At 31.8% G+C, this 27984-nt stretch overlaps 1 long non-coding RNA gene across 2 annotated transcripts; it reads left to right on the top strand.

Annotated features, from left to right (window-relative positions):
• Positions 1-1308: 1308 nt before the first annotated feature.
• On the top strand, positions 1309-14626 carry LOC147804344 (uncharacterized). Of its 2 annotated transcripts, none has more exons than XR_015429422.1 (5): positions 1309-1447; positions 2693-2794; positions 5835-5922; positions 13213-13293; positions 14503-14626. It is a non-coding gene; the product is annotated as an uncharacterized LOC147804344 (long non-coding RNA). The 2 variants fall into 2 exon arrangements; XR_015429421.1 differs by lacking the exon at positions 1309-1447 and adding an exon at positions 1498-1688.
• The last annotated feature ends 13358 nt before the right edge of the window (positions 14627-27984 follow it).

Genomic DNA, 27984 nt, shown 5'->3' with positions numbered 1-27984 from the left:
ATTCATATGGGTGGTTGTGAGGCGGTAAATTGTACAAATTGTTCAAACAAGAGCTTTCGAATGTTTAGATTTCCTCCAAATTTGAAAAGAAAGAAGAAATGGATAATAAATTGCAGATGATATAACTGGCAGTGAAACTCGTTTATGAGATTTAAATGCTATTTATTTACAACTTATTAGATTTATTTACTGATATATGTAATATATAAACGATATTAAGTTGTTAGATTTTTTATTTTTTTAAGGCTTGCTTTTGTCTATTTAAAAAAAATAATAAGTGAATAACTTTCAGTGTTACTTGAATTGTACACTTTTAACTATGTACCAAATATAGGAATTTTCATTAGAAATTGCGTTTATTAAGCATTAATTTATTTAAAACATGATGCCGTCCCTGCCAAAAAAGTGACTTTTTCCATAATTGAAGGGACGAGACGTAGGGGACGACCACCTACAAGATGGATAGACGACGTTGAAAAGAACCTCAAGCTATTGGGAGTCAACCGATGGCGGGCCGTCGCACCAGACAGGGCCAGACGGAGGAAAATCTGCGAGTCAGCCTTGGCTTGTGAAAGGCTGTTGCACTTATGAAGAAGAAGAAGAAGAGATTGGCAGAATAAGTATTCGCCAAACTTAATTTGGAATCGCCAAGTTTTGTATTCACTTTTAAGTATTTCTTTTTGTTGAAAACAAGTATTTAACTGTATTTTGTTGTATTCCTTTTTATTTCACTAAGATCAAGTAGTTACTTTCTTAATCTTGGCTAATTTAACTTTGTTTTTTAGTTATTTATGGTAATATATCCCCTAAAGTTCAAACGATTTGTTTACATTTATCATAAGAAATCAATTTAATATACGATGATTCGTATATTTTTGGATCTACCAATGTTTTTTTTTCCTCTGAACTTTTTGTGTTAAATTGCTGAAATAATATTTCTGTGTTAGAAAATTTCAAGGGTGTATGTTTAAAAATTGTGAACTCTTAAGTTTTTTTAATGTGATTCAATTTAAACTGGCTTAGCTGATAGTGGAAACAGAGTATAATAATGAATTTAAGATGTATGACAAAGCTGGCTGAAAGTTTAATCCAACTTGTCCATGAAATATCTGCATTGAATTTAATATTATTTGGGGGGAAATCTACTAAATAAAGGAAATTAATAAAATGTAAGTAGTAGATGTTACAAATTAAGTAGATAGGTTTTTAAACGACCTGTCACAATCAAGTGCTATCTGTCATATACTTCATCCGAACACATGTTCAACAATTCGAACATAAATTCAATTAACTTAATGGAAAAGCAGGTGCAAGTATTCTTCTGTTACCAGCGAAAGTCAAAAAAGTGATTGTTCTGCCAAAATTGAAACTTGAAAAAATATGCAATTATACGAAATCTCTTCATGTGTTTTTTTTTCTTCTTTTTTTTAACAAAGAAGACTTTCAGGTAAGAGTATTTTATCTCAGATATATATCAAAAAATATAATAAAATAAATAAAAAAAACATGACGTTGTTATAAAAAATTTTCATTCGGTTTTATTAATGTTGGTTAATAACATCTGCGTTGAAACACATTTCATTTACTGGTCTTCAGCTTAAGTCAGTAAATTGTTTCAGTTATTGTTGTCAGTAAAAGTTTTCTGTCTATATTTATAATTATAAATACATTTCAAAATTATACAACAGGTAATATAATTGTTTTATTACTTTTTCTAAATTTTATTTGCAATGTTCATAGGAATGTGGAGTCATCTTCTTTTAACTATGCTTAAAAAACAAACATTCACTAAGCTGTATTTCAAAAATCAATATTCTGATATGAATCGAATCTATCATGGGATATTCGAAAGTTCAAGTCTATAATTTTTCTGTGTACATTCCTAATTGAATATATTTTAAAAAGTATGCAATCTTAGAAAAGAGCAGAATAATTTCCTTAATTTTTTTTCTTTGTAACTTTTATTAAAATGAGGAGCCATGTTCATTTAATTCTGATAAGAAAACAAACTTTCACTAACTAAATTTCGAAGATGAATGTTCTGATCTATTTCGAAACTAATTTAGCGTGTATTCATAAGTTCAAGCCTTTAAGTAGGGTAAGTTTTCCGTCTACATTCATAATTAAATCTGCACTCAAAAAGTATGCAATTTTAGATGGTAGAATATTTTTTTTCTTTATTTTTTTAAAATTACATTTGCAAATTTCATAAGACTGCGGACCCATCTTCATTTAATTATGCTACAGAAACAAACTATGAGTGCTCTGATCTATTTTGAAACTAATTTGGCATGTGTTCGTAAGTTTAATCCTGCAGGTTGCGCTAGTTTTCCGTTTGCATACAAAATTATATATGTAGTTAAAAAATATGCAATTTCAGAAGGTACATAATTTTTTTCTTAAAATTTTTCAATTTGTAACTTTTTAAAAATGTTGAGCTAATTAATTATGCTACATTTATGTAGGCATTTAAAAAGTATGAAATCTTAGATGGTAGTAAATGTTTTTTTATTAATTTTTATTATACGTAACTTTTGCAAAATGGCGAAACCATCTTCATTTAATTATGCCGAAAAAGAAACGAATTTTCTATGAGCTATATTTCATTAATGGAGGCGCTGTTTTGTTTAGAAAATAAATTGACGTGTATTTGTAAGTACAAGCGTATAAATTGTGCATGTTTCTATTTTAGAAAAAATGAAGCAAAGAATGATTGTTAAATTTTTACTTCTGGCTGTCTTGTGCCTAACCTTCGTGTCATCGGAAGAGGATGATATTAAAATCACCCCTAATCGTAAGTATAGAAACCGAAAATATGGCCCAATGTTACCCTATGTAATAAAGTTTAAGGACTAACTTTGCTCAATGTGATCGCGAATAACGTTATCAGTCACTTATTGCAATCAAAATCTTTCAATTCGAATTTTCTCTATTCATTAGCATGCTAAAATTATCGCTTTCTGTCATCAACACGTTATTAAATGTTAGTGGTTTTTTAAATCTATATTATACAAAACGCTAATACGTACGTATGTATCAATAAAACCGATGATATTTCTTTTCTCGCGCTGGCAACAGTTTTCATTTTTAATTGATTGGATTCGGCGCGCAAGAGCACGTAGTGAGCATCATATGTCTAATCGGGTGAATTCTCACCGAATTATCAAAAAAATTCTCACAAAATTATCTTCATCGAAGTCGATGCTTTACATTCGACGTTCAGTACTATTTCATATTGTTTTACAACACATGGTTTTAGCCCTCTGGTGGGAAATACTTTAAAACAAAACTTACAACAGTTACTTTTCTCAACAACTGAAATTTAGAATAGTGTGATTACGAAAAATATGTGAACTGTTTGCGATTTCAAATTAATATTGAAATGCACAGGTTTAGAATTTTCTACAGTGAAAAGTTTTTGGAACTTCAGAGTGTTCAAAAAAGTATACAAAAGCTGGACGTTAAGAACATATCCAATGAGCTAGCAAAGCGCGAAATGAACTGCGAAAGCAGTTCCGGGGGTTGGAGAGCGCCAGCGAGCAGGGGGCGAATCCTCCTAGTAATTTTTTAAAATCGTTTTCTGTTTGACAGGAGTATGGTCGTTGATTGTTAAAGTCACGTGATCATTTCCTCTATATCTCAGAAGAAGAGTGAAGTCATATGTGAGCAGAGAACGGGTGCGTCGATATTTTATGCCTTAATACTTGCATTCATAGAGTTTGACGATATGGATAGCAGAAAATGAACTGTTTAATATTGAAATAAATGATCGGTATAATAAATTTTTCTGACAGATTGCTAAAAAGAGGAATGCAATTAAAGTGTTGAAGTGTACCGCTCCGATATTTTTTTAAAGACCTGCGAGAAAACAGTATCGTCGAGACTACCAGTATATGATAAAACTTTCCATGCTTTTGTCTTGAGGGAATTATTTATCGACTATGTCAACCTTCATCTATCAAAAGGTATCACAAGATGGAATCAAGTTAACATGTCTAATATACTAGTGAATCGGTATTTAATATTTGTAGTGGTAGTTACGCCACATTGCTCGTATTATTCTTAATCGATAATGAATTGATTGAGCAAGATGATTTATAAATTATTTCTTAAATGTTGGATGGCAACAGTTTGGATGAAAAATAGAACAGCTATGGTAAATAAAATATTTGCTAACCTTCTGAAGAAAAAAAAATTAAGAAGAAAAAAAAAGAGCGAAATGCTATAAACAAAAAATGAAGAAAATATGATGAGCAAAAATTTATATCAATAAATAAACAGCATGAATGAACTAGTGGAATCTGTTCATGGAATTCTATCAGGGATAAAATTCTGGAAGGGGAGTAATGTGGTGTAACTACCACTATAAATATTAAATACCAAATCACTAGTATATAACACATGTTATCTTGATTGAGGTACTATTTGATAGATGAAGGTTGACATAGTCTATAATTAAATCCCCTCATAATTTTCACGGATGTACTTTGAAAATGATTTTGGTAAAATTAACAATGTACAAAAATTTGGCAACTTCATCTTGTTATCTTTACAGCATGGCATGTAAATCGTTACCATATGAATGGAAAAATTACCAATTAAATGGTGTAAATGCCGTATATTTTGGTTTTATTAAGAGAAATTATGATATATATTTTTTACCAGAAATGTAATTACCATACGGTGCAGTATTTTTATTAGAATTTTTTTTCGTCTGTGAGATTATGAAAATTTCATAAATAAGCTGCTTAGAAAATGTAGTAGATAATCAGCAATTAAGCACTTGCACTTCAAGAAGATCACACATGTGAAGTATGGCGTCAGAGCTATCTGATTGCTTATAAGCAAAATAGCGTGTTAAAGTTGAGCCAAGTTTCTCCACATAAGTTAGACTGTTAAATAACGCGAATTTAATTAAACTGAGTTTCGTATCGAACATCGAAACTGTTGAAATTCTTCCTCGTCAACGTCTTCCTCTTAGTTTTCGTATTTGTTTGAGTATTTTATTATGACAGTGAAATGTTTTTGTTTGTGTACCTGGCAACTTCGATGCAAAATTATTTTGTTTATGTTCTTCATGGCTTCGTGCTTGCCTTTGTTTTAAGTAAGAAATATATCGTTAAAGAATTCAAATCTTTGTGAAAGAATATAGAATGTGTCATTTAAGAGAATTAATACTTGACGGTCTTGGCTTGCACAAAATAGAATGGAAAGAACAGTTGCTAACAAAATCAAATGCCGCGTTTCGACAACCAATCAGGATAGAGATACCCATACTACGTCACTTGCAGGCATCCCATTGATGATTTTTCTCCTTGAGTATAATTTTTAAGAAGAGTTTACAGTAAATAAATATGATTTATTTAGTTTTATTTCTAAACATACTTAGTGTAGCGTAAATTCGTAAATGTATCCAATTTCGTGATTCGTTTATTGTTATCAATTAGCAATGTTTTCAAAATCTTTATGATCACATTAACGATCGGTTAACTTTTAGGAAAACGGTCATAAAAGTGTCTATTTTGCCAAATACACGTATTTGATTAGTGCTGGTATCTAGTTTAAAACAAACTAACTATTTACAATTACCTTAAAAATATCCTGGTACTTCTATCTGGTGTGTAAAATGAGAAATAAAATGCTTTCCGGGAAAAAGAAATGAATTACTTTTATTCTTATTGGCGCATTACTACTGAACACTCCAGCCCGGAAATTTCACGGGAACGAGAAATAGCGAGCAAATCCTCACCCCGTCATTTTCACTAAACTACTTAAAAATAAAATAAATCATCATCAAAGCAATATTTCATTCTTCAAGATTAAATATTTTTCAGATCTTAAAGCATTGTTTTTTGAGTTGCCGATAGAGGTGAAGGATGGAGAACCTGAGCCTAACTTTGAAGAAATAGCTAACAATCTTTCGTAAGTTTCACTTTAAAATCTATCGTTTATGTGTTTAATTATGATTTATTTTGTGCTCCTTTAGATTTTTATCATAAAACTAGCCGCCTCTGGTGACCTGCTTGGTCACCTTTCAAAATTACCTTGTATTTTACTATTTTTAAAAATCTAGTAATGGTGCATTAGTATTGTTGTCCGTGCATTTTTATAGGCTGGAAAACCACGTGGAAGGATCCAGTTTTTCTTCATTCATTTCCATATAGTTTTGGTTGTCATCAGCATAAGACTAATAGAAGTCATAAAGGTCATTTTTATAGCCCTAGTTATTTCCCTGTACTGCTATTATTACGCATTTAATTCAAGAGTTTAAAACCGAGAGAATTTATTAAGAACTTTTATTATTAGTATCACAATGCAATTCTGAGCTGCATTTTAAAATAAAGTTATTTAGAAAGGGGGTTTAATCTTATTAAATTTTTCACAATTATTATTTTTGTGCAAATAACACTAACATACTGTTATAAAGTACAGTTTAAGAGAATTGTTAAATGATCTAGAACAGTGGTTCCCAACCTAGGGGCGATAGAGCTTCTCAAGGGGGCGATAATCCTTAGATGGGCGATCAGGGGGAGACGAAAACTCAAAAGATAAAAATTGATAATAATATTAATAATAAAGGCCATTTGAGATTGAAATTGAAATTATATATGAAACCTATGGTTCTGGTGCAGACAAACAATTATGATAGTTAAAAATTTGAAAAAAAATTCAAGTGCAGGATCGTTTTCGTCATACGATTTGGTATCGCAGGCGGAAATCTGATAAATCACTCTGTTCCTCTGAGTAATAATACCATTTCCAGGCAATTCCAGGCATATTGATGAGATGGCCGCCGACGTTGAATCAAAACTCATCAAATTTCTGAAAGAAGGTAAATTTGCGTTGCAGATTGATGAATCAACTGTGATAGATAACAAAGCTGTTTTAGCTTACTTGAGATTCATAAATGAGAGTAAGGAGATTAACGAGGAAAGGTTGTTTACAAGAACTTTGAACACAGATACAAAAGGATCGTCGATTTTTAAATTGGTCAAAGATTATTTTGAGGTAAGAGAAATTCCCCTCAAAAATGTAAGTGCTTGTGCCACAGATGGTGCTCCAACCATGTCTGTTTGTCATACTGGGTTTCTGGGTCACCTTAAAAAAGAAGTACCGGAAGTTATCTCACCATTCATTATGTCATTCATCGTTAACTTTTGGCTGCGAAAAATTGGTTATTTCTGGCATCAATAAAATAAAAGCTAATTCTCCTAATAACCGTTTGTTCCGAGAACTTTGCCATGAAAATGATGAAGATTTCGAATTCCTGCTCCTACATACAGCTGTGAGATGACTTTCAAAAGGAAACTGAGCCGTTTCTTCGAATTGCTGGATTCGGTTACTGAGTTTCTCGACACCACTGATCCTGTTGTAAGTGAGAGTTTGAAGCAACGCAAGTTGGAAACTGCGTACCTCACTCATAGTTTTAAAAAAATGAAGGAAATCAACGTAAAACTTCAAGGAAATAAAATGAACATTATCAAGGCTTATCTTTATTCATCGCCAAGTTTGATATCCATAAGTTAAACATTGGTCGCAAAGATCTAATGCAATTTCCAACTCTTAAAAAGTGTTCAATGGCAGATATCGAGATTCTCGAAAATAAAATCTTAATTTTTACTGATCACCTTGATCAGTTATGCAATCAAGATTTAAAGATTTGATGAAATTAGAAATTCCGGATTGGATTTTCGATCCTTTCTCTTTTGAAGTTGGGGATAAGCTCACTTCCTCTTTGTAGACTTAGATTTTAGATTTGAAGTATGACTGTGAGGCTTAAGTCGTCTTTAAAAAATACGGTTACGAGTTAGCTTGGGTAAAGCTTATGGACACTTATGCTCAATTGTGGAAACATACTGAGCCGCTTCTCATCTCGTTCCCGTCAACATATTGAGTGTTGAGAGGATTTAGTTCTGTCTTCCAGCTGCTCACAAAGCAAGGAAATTGGTTTGACATTTTCTTCAAAGGAGACCCGCGCTTAAATCTGACGAGCATAAAACCTGACATTCAAGCTTTAACTTACCATACACCAAGCACAGGGCAGTCATTGAAGTTGTAAAAATGTACTTTCTCCCTCTTAATTTTTTTTTCTCAAATTTTAGTTGTTAACGTTTTAACTTTTTCTTGATTACATTAAAATATGAATTTAAAAAAATGTACTTTTGTTTTGATTATTCCGTTTCAAATATCATTTCTTTTTGGAAAAAAAATGCACAATTTTTTTTAATTAATAAAAATGACAGGATAAATTTGCCTCCTTATTTGAATTACAATTTAAATTAGAATCAAATAACATTATTTTCATTGTTTGGTTGCTCACAAGCAACAATGAATGGTTTTTTGAGCAAAAAGAGAAAGGGGCGATATGTGTCAGCCTACTCCAAGAGGGGGGCGATGGTCCACAAAAGGTTGGGAACCACTGATCTGGAACTTATTGATCAGCTTCAAGCACCAGCGCTGAAGAGAATAGAAGGACTGGTTCACTCCTTTGAAGTATCTCTCGCTGCGCCGATCCTCCGACGTCACTCTAGTGACGTCACTTTGGCGCAAAGCTCGCGCTTTTACTTCAAGAACGGAGCGTTTGGCTTTACTAGCTCTAACTAATATTGGATCATTTCTTTTTGCGAGATATTCTAAGACATTTGTTATTTTCTATAATGACTTTCCTCAGTTTTTCAGTGAATTTACAAGAATTTAAAACTATTATCGAAATGCCAGTTTGCGCGATTGCAACTTGCAAAAATTCTGATGCAAAAACAAAAGGAAAAAGTATAATTTTTCGCGTGTTCCCTAAAGTAAATGAACAACTATGTAAAGAATGGATTCCGAAATGACACAGTTAATATAAAACAGCAATACGTTTATTCTGTCGTAAAGAACTTTTATAAAAAATTCATTATCCAAATAGAAACCGCCTCGTTACTTCATAAAGAAAGGCAGGTGAAAAGAATTAAAAAATGGATAAAGTCAAATAAAATTAAAATGTAAATAAAAAGTATAAATAAAATATATAGTATATAGTTGAAATTCTCCTAATTTCATAACATATTTTTTAATGTAGTTATTCTAAATATTTATGATTTTTTTTTAAAATTATATTCTCTTCAATTTAAATATCTATAAATTATATCATCGTAAATTTAACTGTCTATAAACAATTGCAAAATTTCTAATGTCATTATGAACCTAAATTATTATTTTGTTTCAGTAATTAGCGTTTAAGGTTGATGTTTCCTAATGATTAAGTATGAACAAATTGCTATTAACGACATATTTTAAAATCAGGGATTCTAAATTTAACTTATCGTTATAAAAGAACATGTAGATAAAAAAGGTGTCGATATATGCCTTTATTTTTCTTAATAGTTAAAGTTAAAACTGAACTTTTTAAAATAAAGTATTTATCGTGTCATTTTCACCAACTAGCAAAACATTTTTATAAGTTTAAAATGGTATTTTTTTTAAATATAATAACCAAGAAAGTTCTTTTTTAACTATGTTTATGAACGGAAATAATGTGTTAATTACGTAAAGTTTGAAAGCTAATATCCAGAAAAAGTCTAACTTATTTTTACAAAGAGAAAGATGCAAAGTTATCATAATATCTTTGCTTGCGATCTCCGAGATCTGTGGACGTCATGAGGAGGGAAATCGTAGCTTCAGCTCTAAGAGCGGAGTGAACTAGCCCTTCTATTCTCTTTAGCCCTGTTCAAGCACAGTGAGATGCAAGCAAAAATGGTATTTGCCAGGGCTCGGAAAAACTCGGAAATTTTACCCGTCCCAGAGGACGGCTTGTCCAACAATGTACCCGTCCTCCTTTGAAACTAACCCGTAGCTTCTAAATAAATAAAAATATAATTTTCTCTTATTTAATACAAACATTTACATAATTGCACAATAAATTAGTAGTTACTAGGATTACATTATTCAGTAATAAAAGAATTAACGGGATTTCTAGATTAGAGGGTCATTTTAGAAGTGAGGCGCTAGACTCTTGTAAGAAAACAAAAATTGAAAATGTATTACGAACATTAGCGGGAAAATGGCCGTCTGCGCGAACGTCTGATTCGAGAAATTTGTTGTCCGCGGTGAATTTTTGACCGCCGAGGACGGGTGGTTTTTCGAGCCCTGACTACAAATACTATTTGTAGTCCGTGGAGATTGATATTCACACAGAAAGTAAAGGGTTATTAACAAAAAGCAGACAAATCCATACAAGTTTAAAGAGAACGCCATCTTGCGGTATTAAAAAGAAAAAGATCTTCACAGTAATCTCCCCCTGCGAGAAGGATTTAACTTTTTAATGCAAATAACCATACATATTGTTGTTGTTGTTGTTGTTGTTGATTTACGTCGCACTAGAGCTGCACAATGGGCTATTGGCGACGGTCTGGGAAACATCCCTGAGGATGATCCGAAGACATGCCATCACAATTTTGATCCTCTGCAGAGGGGATGGCACCCCCGCTTCGGTAGCCCAACGACCTGCGCGCGAAGTCGAGCACTTTACGGTAGCACAGTTTAACGAGGACCAATACCGCACACCCTCGGTCCCTACGCAGACTGATCCAAGTGGGTCACCCACCCGCACACTGACCGCAGCCAGTGATGCTTGACTTCGGTGATCTGATGAGAACCGTGTCTTAACGATCAGTCCACTGCGGGACTAACCATACATATAAAACATATTAATTGTCTCAATGTAAATTTCAAATTAACCTTATTTTTTCCAAAGAAAAAATTAACTTCTCGAACGTTACAGCTTGAGTTGAAAAATCAGAAACATTATCATTAGTATTGTTTTAAACAGTTTTTAATATTTTATCTTCAATCATATCTCTCACAAAAATAAATTTAAGATTTAGATGCCTCGTTTTGTTCATCATTATCATTATCATTTGCAAATCATTATCATTAATTTTAGTAAATACGCAATTGTCAGATGCAAGTCGAGTGAGACCAATCTTTTTAAGTTAATTTTTTAACTTTATATGCCAATTTCTACCTGACTAAGGTGGACCATAAATACTTTTATTCAATTTGCACACTTTATTTTTACCATATTTATCTTCAAAACCTGGAGGTATTTCCATACATACAGTTTCAACAATATCATCATATAAATATGTAGTTTCAACATCAAAAAATATAACAAATCGATCCAATTCTGCTGCTAAAGCAATTAATATTCTAAATGATTCAATATTTGCCACAGTTGAATATGATTCAGAGTAATCAACATTTTTTATTTGATTAAACCCAGCTGCAACCAGTCACGCTTTGTAAATTTTGTTATTACCGTTATTTTTAATACACCCATTTACTTTTCATTAATTTTTCCTTCTTAAGCCTCTCAATTAATTCGAAAACCTTATGTTTTCTCCATCGAAAGAAGTTCATTTTCCATTGCGGTTTTCCACTCCGAATATTTATTTACTTCTTATCGCTTGGGCATAATTTTGAGGAACAAATGATCCGTTCGAGGCTAAGCTCGCGTTCGCCGATATTTTTTTATTCTTTCAGAAATGCCGAAGTATTTTGATTATTTTTATTTTGCGAATCGGTACTTTCTTGAGATGATTTATGAGAAAAAGAATGTTCACTCCTTGATTCGGTTGGAGGGGAATTATGTGTTTCAGTTTTAATTTGCGGTTGAGATATATTAAACTGGGGTCAAATCCTCAATGTTCTATATGCTACATTCATTTTTGTTTGTGGCAAATTTACTTCCTCTTAATGATTCGTTAAATTTGAAGATCGCTCGTCAATTACAATATTTTTATCGACATCATATATTCTATAAGCACGCCTTTCTCTAGAATAACCAACAAAAATCCCACGTTTTCCTGGAACATCAAATTTACTTCGGAATTGCTTAAGTATATGAAAATAAACGACGCAGCCAAACACCTTTAAGTAGTTACGTTGAGGTTCTTTTTCTGACTCTATTTCAATCGGAAGATTTTGTTTATTTTCGCGCTGTGTAAGATTAAAAATGTAAACGCTAACATTTATCGCTTCAGCTTAAAATTTTAATGATTATTCACTTTCATATAATAATGTCCTAGCCCTTTCTACTAATACCCTTAAGGCTCGCTCAGCACGTCCATTCGACGAAGTTATGTAACTTTACCAAAATAACTTACGTCGAAGCAATGCAAGGCCGGACTATCGGCAATCTTAATGCTTAGATAAAAATCAAAATTATATAAAAAATATATGCCAAAAACTAACGATCCGCTTTACATTTTTGTTATTTCATTTAACGGAGTATTTTATTTAAAGTGTAGCTGGTTGATCTCTATAGTTAGTCTAAAATAAGAAATCCACCAGACATTCGTCTGTACTTGTAGCGGTGACAATGGTAACTAGGTATGACTATTTCAAGTAGGGGTGCGGGGTCACTATTTTGGAGTGGTTTCGGGTCGGGTCGGCAAGAGAAAGGGAATCTCTTCGGTCTATTGTAATAGTCCTAGAGTGAAACTACCCTCCCTAAAATGCACCATCCTTGTTTCCATAGCACTAGGCTGCCTCAGACTTTGTGGCGGGATGAGTTTTTAGCTTAGACAAACTATACTGATGTTGATGCTGCCGTCGGCTATTAAGGCACAGTGGGTTCTTGTTTTCCAGTAGCGCCATCCATGGTCAAGAATTTAACTTTTGCCTCACCCATACGTCACACCCGTTTTATAGGGAGGACCCATTCACTCTTCCATTTATTTATCCTCAGATCATAATTTTTACCTGAATCAGAGAACGATCAATCTCCAATTCAGTACTATCAATTCAGTATCGACAAATAGAACGTTCATTAGTTACTACACTGAGAGTCTTCGGCCGGCTGTATTCGAACTCCGGTTAACACGAAGGTAAGCCCAACGCCCGGCGAAACAGGCTATCCCTCCCCAATCCCTACAGATAAGACGCATATCTCACCCGTGTTAATTATGAAACATCATCGAAACTAAATTATATGGTACAGATACTAAAAATGAATGATAACATAGGTTTATAGTTCTTTTCTATGCAGATCTGTTTTCAAAATCGTCTGCTTTGACGCATCATGTCTTCTTTTTTAGGACTTTCATTCAATTCAGTTCAAACTTCTAGGGAAAACATAATTGAAAGTGTCGTTCGAAAATTAACAAAATATTCTTAAAGTATGTAATTGATAACAGAAACTTGTGAAAAACCTAATATGCTTTGTTCCAGGAATGAAGATAAGGTAATAGTTCGGGATATATTGAAGTCAATTCAGTATGAGGAAATAGAAGAGACTGAAAGCGCTTAAAAGTAAGCAGCGGTTTGTCTTTAAAGTTTATTAAGTAGTTAATTAAGTTTCTTTTTCCTCCTAATAAATTCAACTATCAGAGGGAAAAAGAAGAACTTTTTATCTTTTTCATTTAATGCTGTTTTTCAAAGGTAATGTTGTCTACTGAAGTAGTGCCTGTTTGCCAATAAAATTCGTTTAAGCCAAATTAGGTCACCGTCGAGTGGAATGAAAGCACAGTGGTCTCCAGAAATAATGTGTTTTTGCAACAACAAAAAACATCTTTTGCGCAACTACTTTGAGTTTGGAACACTTATTCAAGTCTGTCAGATCAAGTTAGATCTTTTGTTTTTGAACTGAAAGCACTATCAATCGTCAACTTAAATAACGAGTTTTTGTGAATAATATCCTCTTTGCAACTGATGTGAGCTTAAAACATTTATTCATGTTTGTCAAATCAAGTTAGGTCACCGTTTTTTGAACTGATAGCAATCCAGAAGACAAGGGAACTCCTGGATTAAGTACTGTGAGAAGTGTGCCTTCGTGATGGACGTTTTGTTTGAACTAATGGAGAGGAAAACCACAACAATTTCACGCGATTAACCTGATGGCAAGGGGACTCTAACCCATGATCCATCAACCACTGAGGATATATTAAATGTCAGCATTGTGGTTGGTGTGAGCCGGGTGTGGAATTCGTTTCGACCAACCACCGATGGGATCTGAACCCGCGTCAACTCATTAGGCTGCGAGAGCACCGCAGCTTTCACCATAATAATTATTAATTTTTTATCTAATATTTTCTTTCTTTCTCTTGTTTATACCAAAACCACTTTTTAACTAACCTAAACGCAGTGGCACAACAACCTATGAATTGCCAAGGCCAACTGCGTCGATCCATATTTCCTTCACTTCTGGTTCTGGAGTATAGGAGCAGATGTACCGATTGGGTGATCCGTCGAACGCGGGACCTCCCTGTATTTTCCAAAAGCATGATTGGGGCTCATTTAATCTGCTCACTTTAGAGATGAAAGACTGAGTCAACCTTGCATGCTCAAGGATTGAACCCTGGACCTTGGGTACGAAATTGCGAATCGCTACAATTTATCTACTGAGCCTCTAAACAGTTCTCCTAACCATTTGAAAAAATAAATAAAACAATATTAACAAAATACTACTTTAATCATTAAATGCATTATATTTTGGGTAATATATACTATTCTTCCTTACAGAAATTTACAGGAATGAAAAAGTAAACCACATCTTCATCAGGTCAATTTATGATCACGGCCAAATATTTGAAACATGTATTTCCTGTCTTGATCAGCGTTGACTGAATAAATTGATAAATTATAAGTTTCATTGCAGTTCTTTGAGTTTTTATTTGTATAGCAAACGCAAGAGTGTACATGTTTCTGTTTTTTTGTCATTGTTGTATTTATAATTAACGTTACATTGTTATATTTGACTATTATCTTAATATTATTATTATTAATAATAATCTGCGTGTTGTGAGTATAAAAAATAAATGAACAAAGCAGAAGTTTTGCCAGTTATTAGGCTCTGAACTGGCTCTTGATCTTACTTAATACATTATCTTTATCCTTTTCACAGAATTACTTATGACAAAAGCTTGTAACTTTAATAATAAATAAAACAGATGCACTGTTAGAAATTTCTCAGAAAAACATTGTTAAATAATAAATTATTTATTTGTTGTTTTACCACATTCAAACAAAACAGTTCAATAAGATGGTATTCAAACTGTTAAAGTTGAGAAAAACCGTTTATAAATTGCCTTCACCTAATATGATTAAACAACCAGAATTTTATTGCACCAAGTAAGTCCATCCAACGAGGCGGCTTAGTTCCTTGCCGCTCGATAAATATTATAGTCGAGAGAGTAAATCTGTCAGTCTCATGACCGACAGAACGGGGGTACGAGTCTAAGTGTTAGCACCACAATATTTTATCAATTCCCTTCATATGAAGAGTTTGCAGTGTCCTTTACTCCCCAATTTGTGACCCTGAACTATTAGAATATGATACTCTCACTCACGCATAGGTGGCAGCCATAAAGCTGCATAACACAAAAATTTTTAATTTTTTAGCGGTTTTGAAACCATATTAGTTGTAAATGGTTTGAAAAACCATAATGGTAAAAAATGTTCTTTACCGTAAACTTTACAGTTAATTGAATTGATAGATTGGTGCCGGTTATTTTACTGTAATTTTAGAATGAAAATTCTAACAGTGTCTATAATTTTTCAAGATGTAAAAAATATTTTGTGAACACGAATTAATAGACAATTATTCCACGACAGTGTTAGTTTTTCAAATACTACCACTAGCATTTTTTCACTGAACTATCTGCAATAAAAATGGTTTCATAGGTAAAAGAAAAAACACTTAGGAGCTGATCCATTAGCTTATCTAAATTATAATTGATACAGTATAACTTCGTAGCTGATAATCATACCAAAGACAGCTAGAATAAGTTTTTTTTCTACTTTGAATAAACCAAACGGAGCCAGCGATATTTCTTTTTTAAATCCAATAAATGCATTGTTCAATAAGATTAGAACATTCGAACTTATTGGCTCTAAATAAATATTAGGGGTTGTTTTGATTTTCATGTAAACATTTTCCTCAATTTCTTTCATTTCATTGACGCATTTGTCCGAAACATTAACTAACGCAATGAAATAATAGGCAACTACAACCACCGAAAAGAAGTAAGCAAACGTTTTCAGCGGATTCGAGAACCCCTCTTTCGAAATTAATCCTAAAACGTAGCAAATGTTAACAATGCAAAAAGATATCAAGGCAAATATTAAAAAAGATATTTTATCATTGGCTTCTTTGATAATATCGATTTTCGTCGATAAATGCGAATCGATGTTTAGTAATGATTTTGTCGTTATTTCTTTTCGGAACGATAGTGTTATTTGGCGACTACAGTCTTGAATTAGTAGAAAATTTCCCAGCAAAACTTGATAAGAAACAGCAGCACATAGACAAGGATAAGCATAGAAGGATATGTAAGTCGGGAACAGATACAAAGCAACTATAACTTCAATCCATTTGTCGTTACGATTTGCAATTTCAAAAACTCCGTTGGCAACAACGCTATTTTCTAAGTTCATAATACTATAACTGTAATTTAAAATGAATGGAATCAGCGTTAGAAAGAAGAATGTAAAATTCATTCTGTTCTTTGGCGCCATTTCAATTTTAGAGGACCATACGGTTCGATTTAAATGTTCAGAACTTTTAAGGTTTCGTGTTGTAATCTTCAGTATTACACCCATTGCAATTGCGAACGATAAGTCGATTATATGGAATTGTTTAACTGTTCCATCGTGCGTAAAATGGTTGAGTTCTCTACAGAATACGGTGTAGCTGTATAAAGTTATATAACTGGTAATTACCAGTAACCACATAACACTGAAAGTAAGTTGAAGAATATTTTTGAAAGTTGAGTTGTTTTTGACATCCGAAAAGATGCCAAATAAGGCCAAGCAGAAATATATTTGCTTCCATTCTTTATGAAGAAGAATTTTAGCGTTCGAAATTTGGGTAGATGGATTCATAATTCTTTTAACACGCAGAAGGATGTTTACGCAGTTCTTAATTTTTATCATTTTTTAATTTTATTTTCGAGGAATATATAAAGTTGTTTTTCTTACCTAATCTTAAGTTTATAATTTTAATAGATGTTTACCAGACAAATATTTGTTAAATACTTCATTGTCGTTTCAATGTTCTCTTTTTTTTTCCAGTTCTAATAAAATCAGTCTTCTTATTGTTTTTAATGAAGTCACTCAAAATATAAAATATGCTAAAATAAGACAAATTGGCATTGTTTATTGCTATTCAATTTGAAACTTTAAAGTTAAAAGATTTTAAGTCTGCATAATTTTTTTTAGTTGGAATCATATAACATTTATAATTGAATATTTTGATAAATTAATGATTCTTCTGATTTTCTTGTTCTGGTTGGAAATTTAAGTTGTACATAATTAATAACGTAAATGTAATGTAATATTACTTTCTGGAAACAATGCATTCAGAAAACTAATTTAAATTTGAATATTAAATTAATAACTATTCTACCAAAAAAAATTTAATCAAGAATAAGAGTTTTAGTGTTGCTGTAATTGTATCGTGTAAAGAATTGCGTGTAACTATAACAACACTTTTTTTCGTTTCTGTAGCTTTTGTGATTATACAAACAATTTGTATTGGTTATTGATTTAGATTTATTGATTTGGTTTTGTAATTCAATGCAACCCAAGAAAAATATTTTTTCTTCTCTTAAAAGTGATAGATATTTTATGGATTTTATAGATTTGAAAGTTGTGGAATAATGTTATTTAATAAGAAATAAATTACTGAATCGAAATATAAATGCCGCTCTAAAAACAAACTGCTTGAGAACTTTTTAAATATGTATGTAAGATTTAAAACTTACACAAAAAAGTGAAATTATTTTGGCTATTGGAAACTTAATTTAATAGAATAATAATAACAGAAAGTCTTCCTATTTCTTTCCACTTCTTCATCAGGCGCAGTTTTTAACACCTTTTGATTTCCTTCTTTAGAGTGTGCGATATTATTTGTGTTTGCGTGGTATAGCCGTTTTCGGCTTTTGTAAAATGAATGCAATACTTAGAAATAATTAAAATAAAAATCATCCAATAGAATTGTGATTTTCTAAATAAAAAAAAAAGGAAAACGAAGAAGCGAAGATAATAAATATTTTGAATACGTGGATAGTTTAACCTTAATTTTTTTTTCTACAATGTGCTGAGAAAATTTTTAAAAACAAGATGATCTCCAATGCAACATTTGAAAAATAAAATACATTCAATGAAATAAAACACTTTAGATGGTTGAGATCTGCAAAATAATTTTTCTTCTTTTTCTATGTGTCTTTTCCCTCCAATGCGATTGTAAGTAAAAAACAAATTATTTTATTCGTTTTTATCATATTCTCGATAATAAATAAAAAGTGCAGCAACAGTTTCATATTGCAATAAAATTTTATACTGACACTCAAAAGTTTTACCTTGTCTGTCTGCTTTATTTTTTAGAATTGACATTTCAAGTTTACCCAATTTCTAAACTTTCCAACCTTTTCCCCTTCCTCATAACCATAGTTCCGTCATATATTGCTTACTCAATCAGAAATCGGAATGTAATGCCTTAGGGGAAAAAAAGCAAAAGCTACCAAAACTATGCTTATGGAGAGAGGAAAAGTGTGAAGAGTGGCAAAATTGCGTAACCTTGCACTGCAAGAAGTAATCATTAAAAATCGCTATGTAGCAATTATAAGACTATGGACCAAAAGTTCAAACGTTGCAATGGTTTTTATGCATTAAAAGTATTTGTCTCTTGTCTTTATGTGGACTTCTAACATATCAAAATTGTCTAGGCAACAAAATGTAAAATACATTAAAAAAAAAGATGATTCATTTGTTTAGATTCTTCCTTCCACCCCTTTCTTCCTCACAACAATAACCCAACGGATGAGTGCAACGTGCAACTTTTTACCACTTTCTAAGTGGAGGGTACTTAATCTTGCCACTGGTTTAAACGTTTCTCGGTCCGAGTTTTTGCAGTATATTAACTGTTTTAAAAGTTAATGAATGAATTTTAATGAATTCCACATCAGTGTACTTTGAAAAGCAATTCAGCTGCCTAGGATATTTGCTTTCGTCAGGTGAATATAGGATCCTCAGGTATCAGTTCTAATTAACATTATAGTCTTGGTCTGGAACTAATCATTTCAGTTTTAAACTTGTTCTAAACATGGTAGGGCAGGTGGTTGTACAGTGCTCAAGGAAAAAAAGGAAAACCCTTAAAGAAATTTGATCAAATGCATGAATTTTCGCACACTAAAGCTCAATTTTAATGGTTCGAAAGCCAAACTTTAAATGTGCTAAATAATTAGAGCAGACGATATTTTAAGTCAAGAAACCAGACATAAAATCGTACTTTCTCTGAATAAACATGCTTTTTTGATCGACGATCTTGAATGGGATACCTACAAGTAACATAGTGTAGGTATCTCGATCCTGATTGTTTGCTGAAGCATGGCATTTGTTTACGTTAGCAACTGTTCTTCCCACTCTATTTCGAGAAAGCCAAGCCCGTCAAGTATCAATTCTCTTAAGTGGCATATTCTAAACTCGCTTACAAGGATTCTTTCTCAAAGATTTCAATTCTTTCACTATACATTTACACAGAGACTTAACGCAAAGGCCGGCATGAAGCCATGTGGAACATCAACAAGTTAATTATGCATCGAAGTTGCCAGGTATACGAAACAAAATATATCACGGTTATAATAAAATACATAAGCAAATAATAAATCTTAGTAAAGTAAAAGAAGTAGACGAGAAATAATTAAATTACAGCGGCATACGATACGGCAGTGTATTTAATTAACTTATCATTAATTAACATTCCAACTTATGTAGAGAGATTTAGCTCTATTTTAATACGGCAGTTTGCTGATAAAGATTAGCTGACGCTGACGTCAAAGGTCACATGTGTGGGTATGCAAAGTCTTCTTCTTGAAATGCAAGTACCCAACTGTAACACGGTTCCCAGCAGATCACCGAAGTCAAGCATCACTGGCTGCGGTCAGTATGCGGGTGGGTGACCACTTGGATCAGTCTGCGTAGGGACCGAGGGTGCGCGGTATTGGTCCTCGTTGATCTGTTCTACCGTAAAGTGCTCGACTTCACGTGCAGGTCGTCGGTCTACCTAAGCGTGGGCGCCATCCTCTCTGCAGAGGATCAAAATTGTGATGGCGGATCATCCTCAGGGATGTTTCCCTGACCGTCGCCAATAGCCCATTGTGCAGCTCTAGTGCGACGTGAATGAACAACAACGACAACAACAGCAAGTACCCCATTGTTTACTCTCAAAATATAAGGATAAGCCACAGCAAAAATAAATGTGGTCCCAATATGATTAGTTGTGGACAGCGATCAAAAATTTGATTTTTTAATGTTAATTTTGTTTTTTGAGTATATCGTATATAGTTTATCTGGAGAATATTTTAAGATTCTTACTGAGAAAAAATTCGGCGATTTAGATGAAAGTTTCGATTTTTTTTAATTATCTATATTTGAACTTTCATTAGCTTTCCAAAGCCCTTTAAATTTCTTATTTTCATGTTTTTAGAAAAGAAGGTACAGTTGTTTTTTCGTATGCTAACAGACGAAGCAGAAAACGGAAGTAAACCCGGAGCTAAAATGTTTTTCGTTCTGCTTTGAGTATTTAAGCCTTTTTTTTTATTTGGATAAATTATATTTTGAAGACAAATATTTCATGAATTCTACACAAATATTCAATACATATATAAATTCAATTTATATTTAGTTTATATATTTATTTATATTTAATTCAATATATATTTTAAAATATTCAGATAGTTTCAAAAATTAATTTTCAAAATTATTATTTTTTTGTTTTTCGAGTTTTCTTATATTTCAGAATTTTCGTGCATTTTAAATGTATTTTCCAAAGAGCGTTCATTTTTAGAAAATTTCATTACGCCAACATACATTACAAAAAAAGTTTATTATAGAATTCTACAAAATTTTGTATAGTGTTAGTAGTATTTTGAACTAAAAGCTAAGGTCTAAATGAGAATTTGTCATTTTTATCAAGCTTCAATCAAGAATATTTTTATTTTTTTTGTTAAAAATTCTATATTAAACAATATATTTAGTTTTATCTCTTCGATTTTTTTAAAATTTTTTTTATAGATTTTAGTTTAAAAGAAAAGTAATAACATAATTGATCAAGAACAAAAGGATTTTAAAATTTTTGCGTTACAAATTCTTGTAGAGTTGTCAGATTGAGATTTCGAAATTTGCAGTTTAAAAATTCGAATTTGCCCTTATTTAAAAAAAAAAATTAAATAAACTTTTAAATAAAATTTAAAAACTTTTGAACTATTTTCTAAATTTACAATTTTTTGCTTACCAAGAATATAATTTTAAATAAGCCTTCTTTTTTTTTAAAAAAAAAGAAAGCAATTCCGTCGTAACCAGTCAAATACCATGAGTTAATCGAAAAATGCTTTAACTCAATTATGAAATTCATTTATGCAAATTCCATGCAAAAAAATTTTATTTTTAATTTTTGTTATTTTGTACAATTGAAATTTTTGCATCATTTTAAAGAATGGAGATTAACACGTCAAAGAGCAAAATTGGAACAAAATCAGAAAAAAAATCAAGTGATATCAAAATTTAAACATACAACTTTTTTTTGTTGAAAAAAATGGTAACTCAGAATTTGTTCAACCGACTTTGCTGTCAAATTGATTTCATTAAGGTATTTCTGAGTGCAAGTAATTAATTAATTAAATAAATTAGTTAATTACTAATACCTGTTAATTAATTAAAAAACATGGTTAATCTGGGGATGGGATTGAAAAAAATAGTACGTTATCAAACATTTGCTTTAAACATGTAGCCATTGATAAAATTTAAAAAAGAGTAAGAAGAGATCACGTTTGCCAAAAAATAATTTTTCTGAGTTTAAGATGGATTTTCAAAATCGTCCTTAAAAAGGGACTATTAGCTCTAATGCACTTTAAAATTCAAATTCAGTTTTGTGTATAGTTTATTTACCGTTTTTCTTTTTGGAAAATTGCCCAGTCATAATATTTTAAGTAACAAATTATTCCATTTTTTTATGTTTATCGATTTGAGATATTTTAAATGAATGTATTTTGAAAGTAATGCAAATAAATGATAGTGTATGTTTACAAAATACATAAAATAAATCGGGAAATAATTAAAAACAAATTCCTATTTTTTATTACATAATATTTTCTCTTCCTATTTACTTGCGACAACTAAATGTATTCAACAAATACAACAAACGAAAACAAAATCTAAATATTCATGTAATCATAACCCTTTTCATACGGCTCAATTAAATTGCTAAATAGGAATTTTTCTTTTTATTGTTGACACATAGACACGTAGACTTAGAAACTGCGCTATTTTTAGCGTTTTAGCGTTATTAATAATTTTACTTTTGCGCCGACTCAAATTTTCGTTTTATTTTATTTAAAGACTCTTATAAAAAGTATACAGGGTGTTTCGTAAAGGCCATCTTTAATGTGTATTTTTGGAATCCGTATCAAATATGAAAATAATAAAATTATACACATTGGGGGTCAAAAATTATAACAGGTTAAGACTATTCAATTGATAAATATTAAAATAGATTTAATTAGAGAAGAAATAGCCGATTAATGTGTTGGTAGTTAGAACTAATTATTATTGAGGAAAGTATAATTAGAGTGTTGTCTTAGATGAATTTAAAAAAGTTAGAAAATATGAGAAAAACATAAATCATTTATTATATTTGAGACCATCACTATGTATGAAATAAATAATCCCAAGAAACTGAAGCAATGGATTCATTCGCTTCAAAAATATAATACCTATTGTATTGTATTGTATTGTATTGCATTGTATTGTATAGTATTGTATTGTATTGTATTGTATTGCATTGCATTGCATTGCATTGTATTTTATCGTATTGTATTGTATTGTATTGTATTGTATTGTATTGTATTGTATTGTATTGTATTGTATTGTATTGTATTGTATTGTATTGTATTGCATTGTATTTTATCGTATTGTATTGTATTGTATTGTATTGTACTGTAATGTACTGTACTGTACTGTATTATATTGTATTGTTTTGTATTGTATTTTGTATTGTATTGTATTTTTTATTGAATTGTATTTTGTATTGTATTGTATTGTATTTTTTATTGAATTGTATTTTGTATTGTATTGTATTGTATTTTCTATTGTGTATTGTACTGTATTTTGTATTGTATAATTTTGCAGTGAAAGAAATTTTTATTCAACATAGCTATACATTATTTTTTTAAAGAAATTATTTCTGTTTACGAAGTATGCCCTATTTATCTCTCAAATTAACAATGCCCACAGCTATCTTTTTTTTTTTTTTGTCCATCCGGATTTTTATTTTCTACGAATGTTTCTATAATAATTACCCTTCGCGAAGGGGTTAAAGTTATATCTTTAAAGAAAAAAATTCAAGGTCGAGTATTACCATGAATTTACAAACTTTTGCTTTCGTTTCCTATAAAAATAATTCAATTATTTAACTTCAGTTTTCTTTCGGGATACATTTATTTTAATTTTCGAAAAAAAGAATGAATCGAAAATAAATATGCAATTTTTAGAAGTATTAACAAAAATGCGAAAACTTAAAGCAAAAATCTCGGACCGAAATTTAAACCATGGAATTTTTCAAAAGTAGACCAAAAATATATTGCATAAAAACATAATATTTGTCGATGTTTTATCAAAAATTTCAACCGTGTGGTCTTGTTTAAATAAAATGCAGCGCAATAACTCCTTCCTAGATAAGAGGGTTTGCACGTCTACGAGATAATTCGGAGAGACGGGGTGCGATTTTCCAATCCAGCGGCGTTTACGATCCACTCCCCTGTTTCGTATTTTTTTTAAACAAAAAAACTTGATACTTGACATTGCTTCAGTTCAGATAACATTAGAAGAAATAAAAGTTTTGTATTGCAATTGGGACTAATAACAGGTAAAATTAATATCTCCAAAACAGAGAGCGATTCGTTAAAAGCAGCTGGATTGTAAATTAGCAGACGATGTACTGTTTTTACGCTAAGAGAAGAAAAAAGAGAATGTTAAAGCATGTAGTGTGCCCCACTTATATTAATCCGTCTTAATTTTGTGCCTTAACTCGATTAAAAATAACCCAAAGAGAACAAAACATATATCTCTACATTAAAAACTCATTTCGGGTGTTTGTTAACTTAACGTTACATTTTGAATAGAAAAAACTACAAGACTTAGAAACTTGAAATTACGATGGTGGGTAGAAAAATGTTATAAAAATGGAATAAAAAATAAATATTCAATAAATAATTCTAAAATTATTAACTATTAAACTTGACAAAAAAAAATAGCTTACGGGCCACTCTGCTGACCACAGGATTGCAATGCGGAGTTATTTTGCGTGTTGAAATGGCCAGTTTTGTTTATTAATTTAAAATCAGCTTCCTTTTTTTAATTTATATTTTTTTTCGAAATTAATTGCAATTTTTTATGCTTTTTTTCACGAAATTTTTCTGCCTTTTTTGTATGTTGTTTTGCTGACTAAGAGGTATAAAAATTTGAAATTAACTTTGAAAAGCATGATCAAACGAAAAAAAAGTACAGAGAGGGGGACGAAATTAGAAAGTTCAACGGTTGACAGTTAGTTCTAGAATTGTTAAACTTGCTAGAAGAAAGTGCCATGCTTGGTCGAACTGTAGTCAGCTGAAATGCAATTACAGATTTCAAATGTAGCGTGCTGAAAAAGCCATTTTTATTTGTGACCTTAAAACACAAGTTTTATTACAAAATTTCAGTTTGTTCGGAAATCATTGCACAGATAAGCTTTTTCCAATTTTTTGCTATAAATATTGACTATTTATCCATTGTTGTAGAATATTTATTTTTCCTTTAAGAGATTTTTATTTATTTATTTTATAAGCTCATTCTCGAGTATATGCGAATCAAAAGTAGCAGATTTCATATCGTCAGAAATAAATCTTAATATTTTTGATGAAATTTTCAAAAAAAAAAAAAAAAAAAAAAAAAAGCATAATATGAAATAAAACGATAAAATTCGTTCTTTATTTGAATTGTTATAAAACTCGTCAAGGAGTAAAATTATGTTTCCTTTATTTTATCTTATGGAGACGCACAATCTGTATTCCTTAGGTTAAATTTATTTTGTTCAAGCACAGGTGAGAATTCCAGGTTTCAAAGATCACAAACCTTCACATTTGCACACAAAATGAAACTACTGCTTTTTGGCACATACAGTCCTACAGACGATAGCCCTTCACGTTTTCTTGGGGATTGAGAAAAGAGATGCCACATTCATAACATCTACCACTTTACTAATTGGAAGGTTTTTGGAGGCATTCAGTTTATTGCCGGAAAATGACTGGAGACTTGAATAGTAACAGATGCCAGTAAATGCGCTTCTAGCAAGTAATATTTTTTTATAGTCGGTAGCGTCATGCCATTTAGGGTTGAGGACTCATTAAGTTTACCATCATAGCCGAAGCCTTCCCACCATTTATGAGCTTTGACATTACTGCTCATTTGGAGAAGATTTTATTTCTCTTTTTTTCTTATTAACAGTTTCGTGTTATAGACTCCACACGAAATTCGCGATATAAATAAAAATGAGCAGTAGCCAATGATGAAAGCTATTCACAAGTAAAGGAGAGTTGAAAATATAAGAATTAAGATGACAGTTTTGTGTGCTATTACAGTGGTATGAGAAAAGAAGAGGGTTTTTCATTCATTATACAGAAAATGGGGTAGCTCATTAAATTTGTGTCAAGTTTTTATCCATACTGGTGAACTTTACCTAGCCTCTCCCGCAGGCTGCATGGATGCAGCAGATTATCAAAATATTCAAGACATTCATTTTTTGCGATTTGCAGAGAGAATCGGTGGACCAAGTCAGATTTTTTAACAAGAAAAATGCCTCCTTTTACGTAGAAAAACCTTAACAGTGTTGGTTTTTTTAATGATAGGTTATGAATGGAGTTTTACCTGGCTTATATCTCCAAGAAACGTGTGAGCTATCCTCTTCAGGACCTTCTTCTGGGTACTTCTCTATCCTTTGCGCATAAACTTCTGTGTAAGACCTCATCTGCGTGTACTTTTCCTCTGTGTGTGCTATTTCCACCCTCTTTAGGACCTTCCTTTGTGTTCATATCTATCTTCTATGCATCCGCCTCTGTGTAAGACCTCCTCTGTGGGTTTGCTATTCCCTTTGTACAAGATAAAAACTACCAGTTTAATTTCGCGGCAAAATTGGAGACTACCATCATTTAAACCTGGTATAAAATTGGTACTAATATCCTCAAGGGTTTAGTAAATGGTACGCAACATCATATATTTCAGATATTATATTACCTATATTCAGATATGATAACTATAATCAGTAGTGGCTTTATTGCGGGGGCTCACTTTTTATCTTCTTTTTATTTATTGGGCGTTTTTTTTCCTGCTGAAATGGAGCAACAAAAAAAAAGGTGTGAGGGGATTTGGCGAGAACCCCTGGCAGTAAGAGTAAAACAACTTAAACTGTCACATCTTGCTCAAACTTGTTTCTCTGTTCCTATTGGTTAAACCACTTTGCACGGGTTCGTTTCTTTACTTTTCTATTATTATTTAGGATTTAGACACTGAGGAAGGTTCTCGTTTATAGATATTTATAAGGCCAAAACTATAGTCTGTCCATTCCTGCATTTTTATTATATTTATTCACGTTTCCTTTCTCTCAATTTTTTCATTAGTCTACCTAGCAAAAAGCATACTCTGTCCTCTACTTGATTATACAATCATTGCCATAAAATTAACAGACCTAAAAAGAGAATGAAAGGAAGTTTCACATATAAAGTACACCGTTGATATAAATAAATGATTAAAAATCAAAGCAAAATGATCATTTAGTGCAAAAAAAAATGCAAATGAAGGGAGATTTTATAACCCTCTTGGGCTACTTCGAACGCAGCATGTGATACGGTTGGATGTTGAGGCATACAAGTCCTTCATGTTCAACAGTATCGCGTTTAACAATCGCTGCAAGAACACCATTAGAACTAAAATCGGAGGTTGTCAAACTTACCTTTCAAATTGATCCTAGACAAGCTCATGACAGTGACAAGACAGTGATAAATCTGGAATCGAGAAGGCCAGGGACAATAATGCGACGGAGATATTCCTGTAACACCCTTGCTGTGTGTGGAGGAGCATTATCTTGCTTAAAATAGTTCCTGGAGCCCTGCCACGAGTGGTAACACAATTGTCTGAAAGATGCCACACACGTATATTTCGTTTCATCCAGACAAATTTTTCTAGGTAAGTAATTTTTACAACAATGACTATATCCATGTCCTAAAGGAACACATTTGAAGGAACTAAAACACTTCCACTTTTCTATATTTTCTTTTAAATAAGCATGACACTTACAAAATTATTTTTATAAATATTAGCACCATCCATTAGAAAATTAGTAATTTTTTTACTGACAGTATATGTGGGGTGAACGCCTTATAAGTCCACTTAGTTCCGTGAAGCTAGTATAAATTTTAGCTACAAGGTGGGCCAATTATCTATAGTGACACGGTGATATATCCCATATTTCTTCCATACGTGAAAAATTTCCAATCTCCCTGCACTCTTTAATTGCTGATCATGGACTATTGAAGCATGCAAGTCCTCATGCATGCATAAGATGCAGCATCAAAGCTTTCCTCATCACAAATTTCTTGTCCTTCGCATTTCTCCCGCTAGATAGCATCGCTAGATCAACTAATAATGTCACATTTCACGGTTAATGGCACTTTCATAAAGCACTTCTCGATATCCTATTCGTTCGTATTCCTTCGCTATTTGCTCATATATACTTTATCTAAGTGGATAATCTCAAAATCGACGAACGAGTTTTCGAGTTGCAGGGAGGGCAGCACAATATTTTTCTCCATTCCTTCTCTACATGAGAAGTTTCCATTTTCCCACTTTACACAGGTAAAACAACAAAAAAATGACAAATTTGGTTGAAATATTTGTTTTTCAACATTTAAAAAGTTA

Source organism: Parasteatoda tepidariorum, chromosome 9 (genome assembly GCF_982258835.1).
Source record: "Parasteatoda tepidariorum strain Cologne lab strain chromosome 9, Ptep-v5.0, whole genome shotgun sequence".
Classification (NCBI taxonomy): domain Eukaryota; kingdom Metazoa; phylum Arthropoda; class Arachnida; order Araneae; family Theridiidae; genus Parasteatoda; species Parasteatoda tepidariorum.
This window is presented reverse-complemented; position numbering and strand designations above follow the sequence as displayed.